At 35.7% G+C, this 13,174-nt stretch overlaps 1 long non-coding RNA gene across 2 annotated transcripts in view; it reads right to left on the minus strand.

Annotated features, from left to right (window-relative positions):
* Positions 1–13,174, minus strand: part of LOC140639887 (uncharacterized) — a 142,590-nt gene that overhangs the window by 74,344 nt on the left and 55,072 nt on the right. For both annotated transcript variants that reach the window (XR_012036538.1, XR_012036539.1), the window contains 2 exons: positions 9,261–9,441; positions 8,072–8,213 (listed from right to left, as the gene is read on the minus strand). This is a non-coding gene — a long non-coding RNA (uncharacterized lncRNA). The remainder of the gene's footprint in view (positions 1–8,071; positions 8,214–9,260; positions 9,442–13,174) is intronic.

Consider the following 13,174-nt stretch of genomic DNA (forward strand, 5'->3'; position numbering starts at 1 on the left):
TCTAAGGCAGAGGATGGAAAGAATTTGCTTATCCTTAATGACAATTTGTCATTAAAGACAGAAATAAAAATCTTCATTTCTCAATACCCAAAGCAGTTTTACAAAGTTCATCCTGGCCTCCAATTTTCTAGGGCTTCAGAACCACTACCTAAAATCTTCAATAGAAATTTTCTTTATCCTACTGGGCCATGGAGTATATTCAATTTGGTGGAACACGTTAATTGAAACATGTAGGAGAAAGCTCTGCTCATGGACAGGAATATTACAGATCAGGGGCTGGGCTAGAGAAACAGTGACATCAACCCCTAGTTAAAAGGGTACCTGAAAGCACACTTCATGGGACAGAAAAAGGAAAAAACTTACCCATAGTTATACTACCACAGTTGAGATTTCTCACAAAGTGAATCCACACACAAGGCACTATGGTATGGGACGGTCTTCTTCTATGTTCTAAGAAAACCTCCAGATTTACATAAGATATAAATAAATATATATGTATACATATCTATATTACATGTGTGTATAAGTATCTATAAGTAACATATAGGGCAGCCCGGGTGGCTCGGCGGTTTAGCGCCACCTTCAGCCCAGGGAGTGATCCTGGAGATCTGGGATCGAGTCCCATGTCGGGCTTCCTGCATGGAACCTGCTTCTCCCTCTGCCTGTGTCTCTTCTCTCTCTCTCTCTCTCTCTCTCTCTCTCTCTCATAAATAAATAAAAATTTTAAAATATATATAAGTAACATATATATGTAATATATATATATATATATATTAGCAACATATTCTGTTAGCTTTTGATTTTGTCATCAACATCCATCAAATGTTCATACTATCCTTCTTTTTCGTTTGTATAGGAATATGTCACGCATCTCTTCATCTCATTTTCTAAGTTACTAGAAAATTTGATCCCTGGGTAAAAATTTAAAATAACAGAGACACAGCTACAAATGTTCAGCTCACAAGCAATAGAATAATTTGCAATCCACTTCACCAGTGACAGCTACAGTCAGCGACCTCATGCCAAAGTTAGGCTTTCTCATGGTAAGCTACACTGTGGAGCATGCACAATATACGAATCTCTGCTTTCAATCCACTCATTTATTTACCATTCAAGAAACAATTTGGAATGCAAGTAAAAGCAAGTTTACAGGAATAATATTACATCACTTATTTGAAGACTTCAAACTAAGTTCAGATCAGAACTGTACAAAGTATCCCTCCTAGGAAAGACCACTGTGCACCATTCCTGTCCTGGCTCTTAGCATGCTATTGGCACAAATTACTAAATTTTGGAGAACTTAGAAAAGGAATTTTGAGCATCTGCCATGTATCTTTAACTTTTTATTTGAAGGAGTTGATTGACCAGAAGAAAAAGCACATGGAAATAAGTTCTGTTACAGAGCACATTGCTTATGTACAATGAAAGAGGAAGAGGTGCAACTGTGTTCCAAATGAAGCTTACTTGATTGGTAGAACACAATGACTTAATGTCTTGGAAGCATCTCCACTTAACTGGAACATATGAGAAAATTCCGTTACAGTCGCACCCACTACCAGCTAAAAGGCTCAACATTCAATGCTCCAAAACCACACAGAAGAAGGAACCTTTTTTACTGCAGGAATCTTCTTACCCATTATTCATTCAGTTATTCACTATAACTATTATAAAGCATTCGTAAAAATTAAAGTAGCTTCACTAAAAATGCATGTCATGGGGAACTTCCTCCCTCCTGTCAAAAAACCCCACAAAACTCAATATGCAGTGGATGAAATCAAACTTGGTTAAATTTTATTCACATTTTATAAATATAAATGGCTAACAGTACTAATTAGAATATTTTAATATTTTATGCAAGATTTATGTCATGTATAAGAATATGGTATGAGGAAGTTTTTCTCACACCAGAACTAAAGGTATTCTAACATTTTATGTCTATTAAATATCAGTACATAATCAGCCAGGTCAGATTTTTATAAATCCATAAGGATCATAGTGTTGGGAGAATTCATCTAAGTTCATCAACTTTGTTTTTCCTGATGCTCCCAAGGAAGAATTTTACTTTCTTCAAAAAAATATGTTGGAAAAAAATCTAAACACAGAATAGTTAGAGTAATCAACATAGACTAGTCACAGGGATTAACTCTGGTGACAGAGCAGTAAGGTTGGAGGTAGGGAGTTGAAGTAAGATTGCTCCAAAAGGGACTCTTGATTGATCACTATCACGTGGAGCTTTTTTTATTATATTTATTCTTATATCATTTGTAGAAAATAAATAAAATAAATATGTATATATTAAATAAACATATAGAGATAAACAGGAAGGAGAGAAAGAAGGAAGAAAAAGAAACAGTGTAGACATACACATCAGGCTGAAAACACAGGATGACAAAATTAGGCAGAATTCTTAACTAGAATTAAGTGCTGATGTTACCCCAAATTTTGATGAAAACTATAACACCATTATATGTCTGTCCATATGAATAAATAAAATATGAAAAACAGTCTTGTCTAATTATGGCCACTTTTCTCAACCTCTCTGGACAGGTGTTCAACTTCCTTTATTTTCTCTTCCAAGTTCCTTAACTGCCTCCCTGCTTTTAATATCTCTCCTGATCCAAGGGATCTTTTTTAAATCTCACTCTTCATTATCCCTAGCGAGTAATCACTCTACAGCCATCTGGACCACCCTTTACTCTTTATTTTGCATTTACTTACAGTTTACATGTCTCGCCAATATTTTAATGACTACAAAGGAACAGACCCTTAGGACAAAGTGCCTGGTATGACCAGTACAGGAGGATGAGGAACTAGTTTCTAAAAATCTGTTTGGTTTTAAAGGTCTTTGTAATGTGGATACTTTTTCTCTCCCAGAATGCTTATGAAAGGCTTTATAGTAGCCTTTTAACTAAGAACTAAATTCAATATACCCTTTGGAATTAGGCCCAGTACCTTCTGGTTTAAAAACCAAATCATCTTTTCCTTTGTTTACATATTATATCTTGCTTCTAAATCTTATCTCTAAACTTGTAATTAGTCAGATTCAGAGGTATTAAATTTAAAGGACAATTCCTTACTCATTTAGAAAACATTTTGAAGGTTATTTTAATTGACCAAAAATTGTATCCATAATGAAATAAGAACTATTTTTTTTTCTATTTTTTCCCTCAGGGATAGAATAAAATGCTCTATAGATTTATTTAGGGCACATCAAATCCAGAATATTCATGAATATAATATCCTCTGCTGAAATCATACAGCTCCATACAATTTGAATGAAACATTCTAGTAATAAAACATTTAACATTTACTAAGTATTTAATATATGCCAGGCACTGAGCCATGGGGCAGTAGGGCAGGGATTCCACAAAGCCAATTAAAACTACAAGAACATTTCCAGATGGATTTTAGGTAAAGTCAGAAAGGGGAATGAGCCTTCTAAAACTTGTTAGATTAGAAGAGACTATGGATGTTAGGATTTGCCTTGCCATTTGTCTGCAGCAGCCTGCTAGCTGACACAAATATTCCATTAACCAGTCTCCTCTTTCACCTCCTTTATAATCATATCTCTTAAACATAGGTTACATTGAGCTTCCAAAAGATTCCAAGAACAAAGAAATCATATCTATCTACTTCTATATGCTTCTCCTCTAATTATTAATTTTAATATATTGTATACATTTTTAAACTTTCATTAAATCCTTTTAGGGCAAAAGAAGCATATAAATGAACTAAATATTGTTGATTTGCAATCTCTTGACACACTGTCATTACCCAAGTCTTGCATTTCTTTCTTTGTAGTGGACATATCTAAAAGCTTTGAGTGCTCATTTTTCAGTAGAATTAGATAAAATAGAATTAGTAGTATAAGAGTAAAAAGAAATCAAATTAAGTAGAGTCTACTAGTGAATCAAGATACAGAGCCCTGAAAACAAATCTCCAGTTTCCAACTCTCTACCCAGCCATTGGAAATCTATTAGGAAAAGATTCATGTTTGGTTACAACTGTAGTTTGGCAGCTTAAAATTTCCCTCTTCCTAGATGTTGTAATCTACATAGGGACTGTCTTTCAGAAAGCATTTCAGTGAAATTGAATGGACATTAAATTTCAAATATAATAGCATGAATTTCTACTGTTCTATTGACACAGCTTCCTAACAAATAGAATATTCCACAATAGAAAAAAGAAAACTATTTATCAAGTCTGTTACAGACAAAACCATCAATGTCAGTTATGGTCCAGAAAATCCAATTTAGGATTTGTCTGAGGAGGAACATACCTCCACCTCCTCCTCAGGAAAGGCAGACCCCATGGTGTAATTCATGATGCATAACAATGGCTGAAGCAGGAATGCATATAAGTAATGCACACCTGTGTATGCTGCCACACGTTGCAGGAAAATCTCTTAATAGAAAAGAGCCACACGGTTATCTAGAGACTATTAGGCATGACTACTTTTAGCTAAGCAACTCTTCATCCACCCACACTAGGAAATTACAGGCTTGATGTTAACTGTAGCTATGGAAGTATTACTTGAAAAATTAATTTTTATGTTGTGCAAACAGGTAGATAAACCAGGGAGAAAGTGCCACTGATACAGACAAGTAGTTTCTCTAGAGTCCAATGAGACCATCTGTGTCTTTTCCTGAGATTTTTCCTTTGGTTACATTTGAGCTGCAACATCCACTAGTAGCAAATGTTCTTATTTCAAAAAGAAACACCAGGGAAGAACAAAATAAAGTAGTTTTCCTTGTGACTGTCCTTATTAGTATGTATGCTCAAATGCATCAAACTAATGAGGCAGTGTCACTATATGGAACAGCTGTATTGAGTATTCAGGAAGTTTCAGTACATTGGAAGGATAAAACAAAAAAAAAAGCTATTAGTTAAACACAAGTAGTCGTAAAGTAATAATGAAGAGAGTCAAGCATATGTTGACTTCACTAATAAATACTGCATGTGGTGTAAAGGGTGGAATTTTAACATATTCATTTGTTTCCCCAAGCATAAATTACTAAAAGCTACATTCTAAACAAAGCACATCGTGTAAAAACTTTATACGGTACAAAGTGTGATCCTAGTACATTTAAATTCTCCATTTTATTTAGAAACAGGACAAAAAGCACATTAACTTCTAATATCATCAATATGATGCTCAACTTGTTTGTTTAATCTTATTAAAATAATGATATCACCATTTTGCCATTTAAGTGAAAAGCTCGTGAAAAACAATAAGATTTGGAGAAAACATAGACAAAATTTTTAATCTTTATCCTCAGAATATGATAGTAGAAAAATTAAACTCATAGTTAAATCATGCTGTGAGCATTCTAAAATTAAGCAACAAGTGACAATTTTATAATTAGAAACAGAAAACAGGAAATATTTAATCCTTCTTTGCATTGTTACTTAATGCATTCCATTATTAACTGAATATTTTCCATTGTAATAATTCTACAATCCATTCTAGTCCCTATAAACACAGCCTATCTATTGTATCATTAGATACAGCTCAATAAAACCCCAATACCAAAACTCTCCAGATCTATCAAAGAGGTAGGAATAAGGATTTCTTTTCATTCCACAGACTTGAAATTTTATAGATTTTTTTGCTCACAATCACAGAACATGCTGGAAACCCCTTTCAATCGACTTTTCCCTGAAAATGACAGAGTAAGTTGAGGGATATTTCTCCAGAAACTATATCTGTAGCTACTGCAAGAATATCTAAGGAACAAAACAGTCCTTTTCCCCCTCCCTATGCAATAGAATGCACTGCCTCAGATCCTCTAAACTATGTGCTAATCTTCAGCTTTGTCAGGTCTCTTTTTTTTTTTTCCTTAAGAGTTAAGCATAGATAGGTCTAGATAAAACTGTGAAATTGGTACTTTATTTATAGTGCCTCTTCCCAAATTCCTCCTCATGCCTCACTTTCTCCTTCCACTAATACCCTAGACTCCTCCAAACCTTCTGTGCCCTAATATTCTTCCCTGAATATAAGAGTCTCCTTGGCCCAGCTTTTATATACCAATTTGTTAATTCATTCAATATTTATTGAGCACCAACTATGTACCAGACACTAGACACTGCAGTAAGTATGCCTTTCCCTCCCCTTCTTTCGTGCATGCATGAAAATAGTCATCTGTTCTGTGTTCTATTCTTTCAGGGTCCTGATCCTATTGTTTTGATAAGCATGGATAAATGCTAAGATATTGATGTGCTCAATTTTAATGGCCAAGTAATTAAGCTGAAATATTCCTTCTTAGAATTTTGGGGGATCACAGGGTATTCCTTAAAATACAGGTCCAAACAGAAAACTTAACTACAGTGTAATAGGTCAATATAAAAGAGACACCAGGACTAAAGTTGGCTGTCCTACAGAAACAAGCTAAATACTCTGAGGACTAACATCTGCAGGGAAAAGTAGAAGGAAGATCATCCAGGTTGTCTAAGGAGAGTACATTATTTGCAACTTTTACTTCTCACCTGCATTTCTGTAAGTATCCTCCTTATTGGAGTGACTGCTTCCAGTTTTGCCCCTCCTTAATCTTTTAAGGAGTCCAGTGTCATCTGGAGTGAAGTTCCTGAAATATGGTATTTTGGGGGGCACTTGGGTAGTTCAGTGGTTGAGCATCTACCTGTGGCTCAGGTCATAATCCCGGGGTCCTGGGATAAAGTCCCACATCAGGGTCCTAGCAGGGAGCTCGCTTCTCCCTCTGCCTATGTTTCTGCCCCTCTCTCTGTGCCTCTCATGAATAAATAAAATCTTAAAAAAAAAAAAAAAAGAAATGGTATTTTTTAACTACTGCTACATAACTATTAGTCCAAAACCAAATTATTTCAATTTTATTATCTCCCCATTTCTGTAGGTCATGAATCTGGATGAGGTTGCTTGGTCTTCTGGCTCAGAGTCTCCCATAAGACTACAATCAAGGGCTACAGAAAATCCAAGACTGAGCTGAGGAACAATCTGCGGGCAAGCTCATTCATGTGCTTATTAAGGACTCAGTACCTCTTAGGCTACCAAACTAAGGGTTTCATCTCTTCTTCACTCTATCCTATAGCCATGTTTAACTACTTGTAACCATTTAGTTTCCGAAATGCACCATGATTCCTCTTGGACCTAGACCTTGGCACATTCTGTTTCCTTTCCTTGGAATGTCACTTACAATAAAGTGTGTGCATTACATAGTGTGTAAAGCTTTGTGTCTATAAGAGATTACCAAGAGAATAAGTACAGAAAGTTCTCCATTCTTATTTTGACTCCACTTCTGTCACCAGATACCACCCCATTGTTTTGCATCCCATTGCCACAAAATTCTTCAAAAAATTATCTGTATTCTGTTTCCTAACCTCTCACCTTCTCTCTTAAAACTACTTTAATCAAGGTTTTATTCCTATTGTGTTATTCAATTCAATGATCACTTCTCTGTCCTGATAATACTTGGCTGTCAGGAGTATTTAACACAGCTGATCACTCCCATTCTCTTTGCTGTGCTTTCCTTATTTGGTCAGGACCACACTCAGTTTTCCTTTACCCTCACTAGTTACTCCTTCTTGGATTCCTTTGAAGATTCCTATTTTTTTCCATAAGAAGCCCAGGACTTATTCCTTTTCTATTTTATCCATATTTATTCCCTTAATAATCTTTTTCAGATTCAAGACTTTAAATACCATCTATATGCTAATAACTTCCAATTTATCTCTCTAAGGCAGACCTCTTCCCTGCACTACAAACCTGTATAGTCACTATTACTCTTCAGCTCTAAATGGATATTACATCATAGAGGGTCCAGATAAGAAACAGAGGTCATTCTAAGTTAGGAAATTTGAGGAGACTTAATTAACAAAGTGACTATTTAAAAAGGTGTGAGCAGAGTGTAGGGGAACCATGGTAGGCAGTGCAGTGTCTCTGCATCAATAGCACCAGAGCTGTTAAGACCCCATAAGGCCAAAGTGATGAGGGGAAGGAGCAGTCAACAGCAACTGGAAGGAGCAAATTGTGTAGATAAGACCACCAAGAGAATAGTAATAACATTTAGTCAGGTAACACAAAGAACTTGTGGAAAACCTTGCTGTGGGAAGCCAGGATTATAGATTCATGATCCCATTTTCTTTCCTCCCTCCAGCCTGTGAGTTCACCATTGGCTGATCACAATCAGAAGCCAAAGGGTAAAGGGATCCCACTGATGAAATGGACATAGATCAATTTCCTGGGGTAGAGAACAAAACAAAGAAAAGGAGAGAAAGGGTGTCAGAGAACAAAGGGAAGATATTCTACAATCATGTGTAATAGGCATGTCAAAATTAACATTTCTAAAACTGAACGTTTTCCCTCCAAAACTGCTCCATCTATAGCCTTCCTCTCTCATAGGATGTGACTCTATCCTTCTGGTTGCTTATACTAAAACTTTTGGGGTCATTCTTGAATCCTCTATTTCTCAAAAACCCACAAGCTATTCTGTCAGGAAATCCTATTGTTTCTATATTTGAAATATATCCAGAATCCTACCACATCTCAGCACTTTTGCAAGACCATTATCTCTTGATTGAAAAACTACAACACAAAAAAGGTAATATTGTATAAATATTTAGGTTATCAATTTTTGTGAAACATCTCTAAAGATTCATCTACATATGCATATGAATGTTCCCTTGTTTTAATACTTGCAGTAAAAATTACATACAATTCTGCTTTGTGAATGATATTCCTGTCCCTATTTGTTACCCCTCTTTTTTTTTTTAAATAAATACATCAATACAGGTGAGAGATTAGGAACTGCCTTCAATTATATAATTCTAGTTTCACACAAAGATTTGAAAGGGCCCAGAAAAATTACATGTCTGCCCCAGCAAGTCTGTAGTGGTAAATGAGGAATGGGAGGCAGATTACTAAAAATAAATTTAAATAATCTTCTTTTGTAAACCATGCTAAGCTTTGCCTGTTTGAGTCAGTTCTGGCAAAGAAATTCTGACTATGACAGTAAAAATGTGTGGATATATTTTGAAACTGTTCCAGGCCCAGAAAATGCCAAAATAATTAGCAAGTTTACAAACTGGGCTGTGCTACCCTTTCTAAAGCAATACCACAAACTTAAAAGTCTTTCTCACCTTCCTCATTGTCTATTTTTGGAAAACAAGTTGCTCTAACTTTTTCAACAGAAATGTGAGTAAAATAATCAGTTAATATCTTCATAAGAAACAGTTATCATTTCAATGGCACATTAAATTGGTGTTATATAAAATAAAAGCAAGGGCACCTGGGCAACGCAGTTGGTAAGTGTCCGACTCTTGGTTTCGGCTTGGGCTGTGATCTCAGGGTCATGATCCCAGGGTCATGAGAGCAAGCCCCACATAGGGCGCTGCACTCAGTGCACAGTGGGCTTGAGTTTCTGTCTCCCTCTCCCTCTGCCCCTCCTGTATCCTGCTCTCACTCTTTCTCTAAAATAAATAAATAAATAAATAAATATTTTTAAAAATAAAATAAAATAGAAGCAACATTAATATCATTTAGAAAAATAATCAATGATCTAAGTATATTCTACATGTCACATTAAGTGTACACTTAATGGCTCTTTGTATGTTTATTAAGCTTTAAACTGAGATCAAGAAAGGAAATCGCCTTTAAAAATCAGCTACCACTCAGTGCTCATTAGATTTTAAAACAAAATAAAAGTACTACATCCAAGAAGATGCAAGGTTGTATCAGCTTACATCTTCACCAAAAGGCATCAAACTCCTTTTATGTTCATACATTCATTAAAAATAACCTGTTAGATCCTTTACTCTTGTCTATTATGTTTTCTAATTATAATGTATACAATTTAATTTATTTAAAATACATACCATTTAATAAAATGCATGTTAAATCTCCACTTTTACAACTAAAGTCTTTGGGTTGAATTATAATAATATTGGTGCTCTTAGGCTAGGACGCCTAGAAATTTAGTCAAGTAATTAAGACTTTATTTTATTTATGTTACATACATACTTATTATTGTAAAAGTGGTAATAATAGGTGCTAAATTTTATTGACTGCTTGTTATCTCTCAGCCATTGCACAAACCAATTTAAGCACATTTATTCATGCACTAGTCATAACAACCCTATGAGGTAGATTTTAATATCCTGACTTACCCTTTAAAGGCTTTAAATTGGAGTTATCTACCAATAGGACACCTGAGAAAAATGTTTGTTTATGTTCATGAGTGCATGGTTACAATGATGGTTTATTAACTATGAGTGTTTCCAGTACGCCTCCTTCTACAAAGGCATTACTTGCCCAAGGGGTAGACACTAAGTGAGTGACAGAATGATGAAATGTCCACGTTTTAATGAGTGAGCTACAACTGACAGATGCTCTGAAAGAGAACAAGTTCAGAAGAGTGTGGTGTTCTCAGTCTCCTCAGGGAGTGACGCCTCCACTCGGAATTCTAATTTCAGTTTCCGTTACTAAGGAAGAGGAGCAAAAGCTGACAGCACAGGCCGTGGAGGAGAATGAAGGAGAAACAGGGCTGTGAATTCTTAATTAACGGGATGTTCAGGGATGCCAGTGCAAGCTTTATAATGCTGCTATGGAAGGTTGCATTTAGAATAGATACAGAAGCCACTTGCTGCTATCACTAACTTCAGGAGGCAAAAAGGCAGTTTCGAAAGTCCTAGCCAGTGGTGAGAAGGGAAATTATTTCCTCTGGAAACCCTGAATCTATTTCTCTGAAAGCACTTTCATACTGTTAAATGACTTGGTTAATGGTATGGCTCAGAGGTTTCAAAACTCAGTTTCTGAAACTAATTCTAAAAATGCACTCAAGAAATGAAAGGAAAGAAATAATCATAAGCAAAAATACTAAAGACATAATGGTTTCACCTAATGTTAAATTCCCAGAGGAATCAGGGAGCCTCCTAAACATTTTGGAAAAGGTGTACGTAACATGAAATCTCTTTTTTTTCTAAGTAAAATAACTGAATTTAACAACTTAGTAGAAATGTTCATTTAATTATGCATTGATGGGTATATACTGAAAATTTACAAAGTACCAGGCACTGTGCCAGCCACAAGAACTATGCTAAGAAGGAAGACACATCCCTGAAGATACAGAAATCATAGTCTGCTTGGAGTGAATACCCCAACTTCCTGTGGTGAACCATAAACACCAGAAACCTGTAGAAGTGTGATTTAAAAAGGTAACCGGTACTTTCCATTGACACTGTTACAACTCCCTCAGGACTTGTACAAACTGGAATAAGCACAAAATATAAACATTTACAAGGACAGGAAAATTGAATGTTTAGAATCATATACCAACCTGTATTTTACAAATAATATTGTTTGCAGATGTACAGATATTACTTGAGACTTGTTTGCCGTCATAGTCATTCTCAAAGTTTTGATGGCTTATTAGATGTTGAGAGGTATTAGCCTTGCTTAGTATAACCCTAGGATATGAATGTTTCCTAGGGACCTTCACCTGATCAGAATCATGCTAGGGGCTAGAGAAACATGTCACTTGTCCCCAAGGAGCTCAGAGTCCAACAGGAAAGAGAAGCAGGTAAACAGTTACAGTTACTTTGTATTGTAATTGTCAGGATAGACATACATGCAAGCTGCTGTGGGAGCCAAAAGAAGGGACTCTACAACCATGAGAATAAATTACATGAATAAATATGAATAATAAATATATGAATAAATAAATAATAAATAATAAATTATATGAATAAATATTCATAGCTCAATATTTAAATCTCCTGCTGATCATTAGAGATGTCTGACAGAGGACTGAGCAAGCTTACTACGAAGGATCCTTCAGAGCTCAAGTAATGTTAAGGCAGAGACCGATTATCAACATGCTGTAGAAAAATTTTAAAAGATGAAACCATGTAATAATCTAGACTTCCAGTTGGATCTACTCCAGAATTTTCAACTCTGGATAGATCTTTCTAAGCTATACTCACATAGCTTTATGAAAATTGGGCTCTGTTGTCCCCACTTTGAAAGTTCTTCGGTGTAGCCTTGTCCACAAAGGTTTTGAAGCTCTGCACATTGGAACAATAACTGCCAGAACAGCTGGGCCCCACATCAGTGGACACCCAGGTTGCTCCACAGCAGTAACCAAGTGACCTTCCCTTTGCAGCATGACTGCCTGAGATATCAAACTGCTGGCATCCTCATAAACTGTACAGCATTTAATTTTTGAGGCATTTTACACTTGATCCTCACTCTCTAATACTGGTCTCTTCCCCATGCCACAGGTATAAAATATCCCCATTTTTTTTCTCTTCTATCATGGTTTTTCTTAAATCACAACCCAAACTCTTCACTCTTCAGAAATTTCTCTCAATTCATCACATTGATTCATGGCCTTCAATAGCAAATCCTGACCACAGAAATGTGAAATCCTGAAAATGTGGATAGAAAAAAAAATTCTCAAAAGCAAAAGTAGAAGAAGGAAATCTTTTTCCAAGCCTATTTATTTCTAGTAATAATAAACCTTAACATTCATTGAGCTTTCCTTCTATAACTAATACCTTTCTATATACTTTTAGGGATAACTTCATTTAATCCTAACAACTTGAGTATAGTCAAATACTGTCAATACCACCATTTGATATAGGAAAGTGAGGTAAGTAACTTCTCCCAGACTGTTCATTTCATAAGCCACAGAGCCGGAGTTTGAAACCAGGCAATATGAGTTCAAAGACTGTGTGTTACTCATCCACTACTCTTTACTTCCTCTCCAGTATATGACAGGTTTTACTGTTATGACTCATATGAGTGCACAAACAAGGTGACTGATTTGTTAACTACTACTGCTTACAGGAAACAAGGCAGGAAATATGGGGAACAAGGAGGAGGTGGCGAGTCAGGAGATTAGCCATTATTGCCCCACAGATTATGTGCTAGAGCTAGTCTCCACATGGGCCTACTGAAGAAAGGCTAAAAGCCAGATGAAGTAGATCCATTCTGAGGTTATAAATTTAAGATAACTAAACAAAAGAACTGTAACCCAAGACAGACAGATACAAAATAATACCTAAACATATAAGATATATACAAGATATATAGACCTTTTCTGATGTGGTGATATGACAAGGGAGACAGAGCAAAGACCACATGTGAAGGATTACTGCCTTTCAAAACTACACAAAAGTCACCACAGCAGTATATTTTGTCTGC

Source organism: Canis lupus, chromosome 9 (genome assembly GCF_048164855.1).
Source record: "Canis lupus baileyi chromosome 9, mCanLup2.hap1, whole genome shotgun sequence".
Classification (NCBI taxonomy): domain Eukaryota; kingdom Metazoa; phylum Chordata; class Mammalia; order Carnivora; family Canidae; genus Canis; species Canis lupus.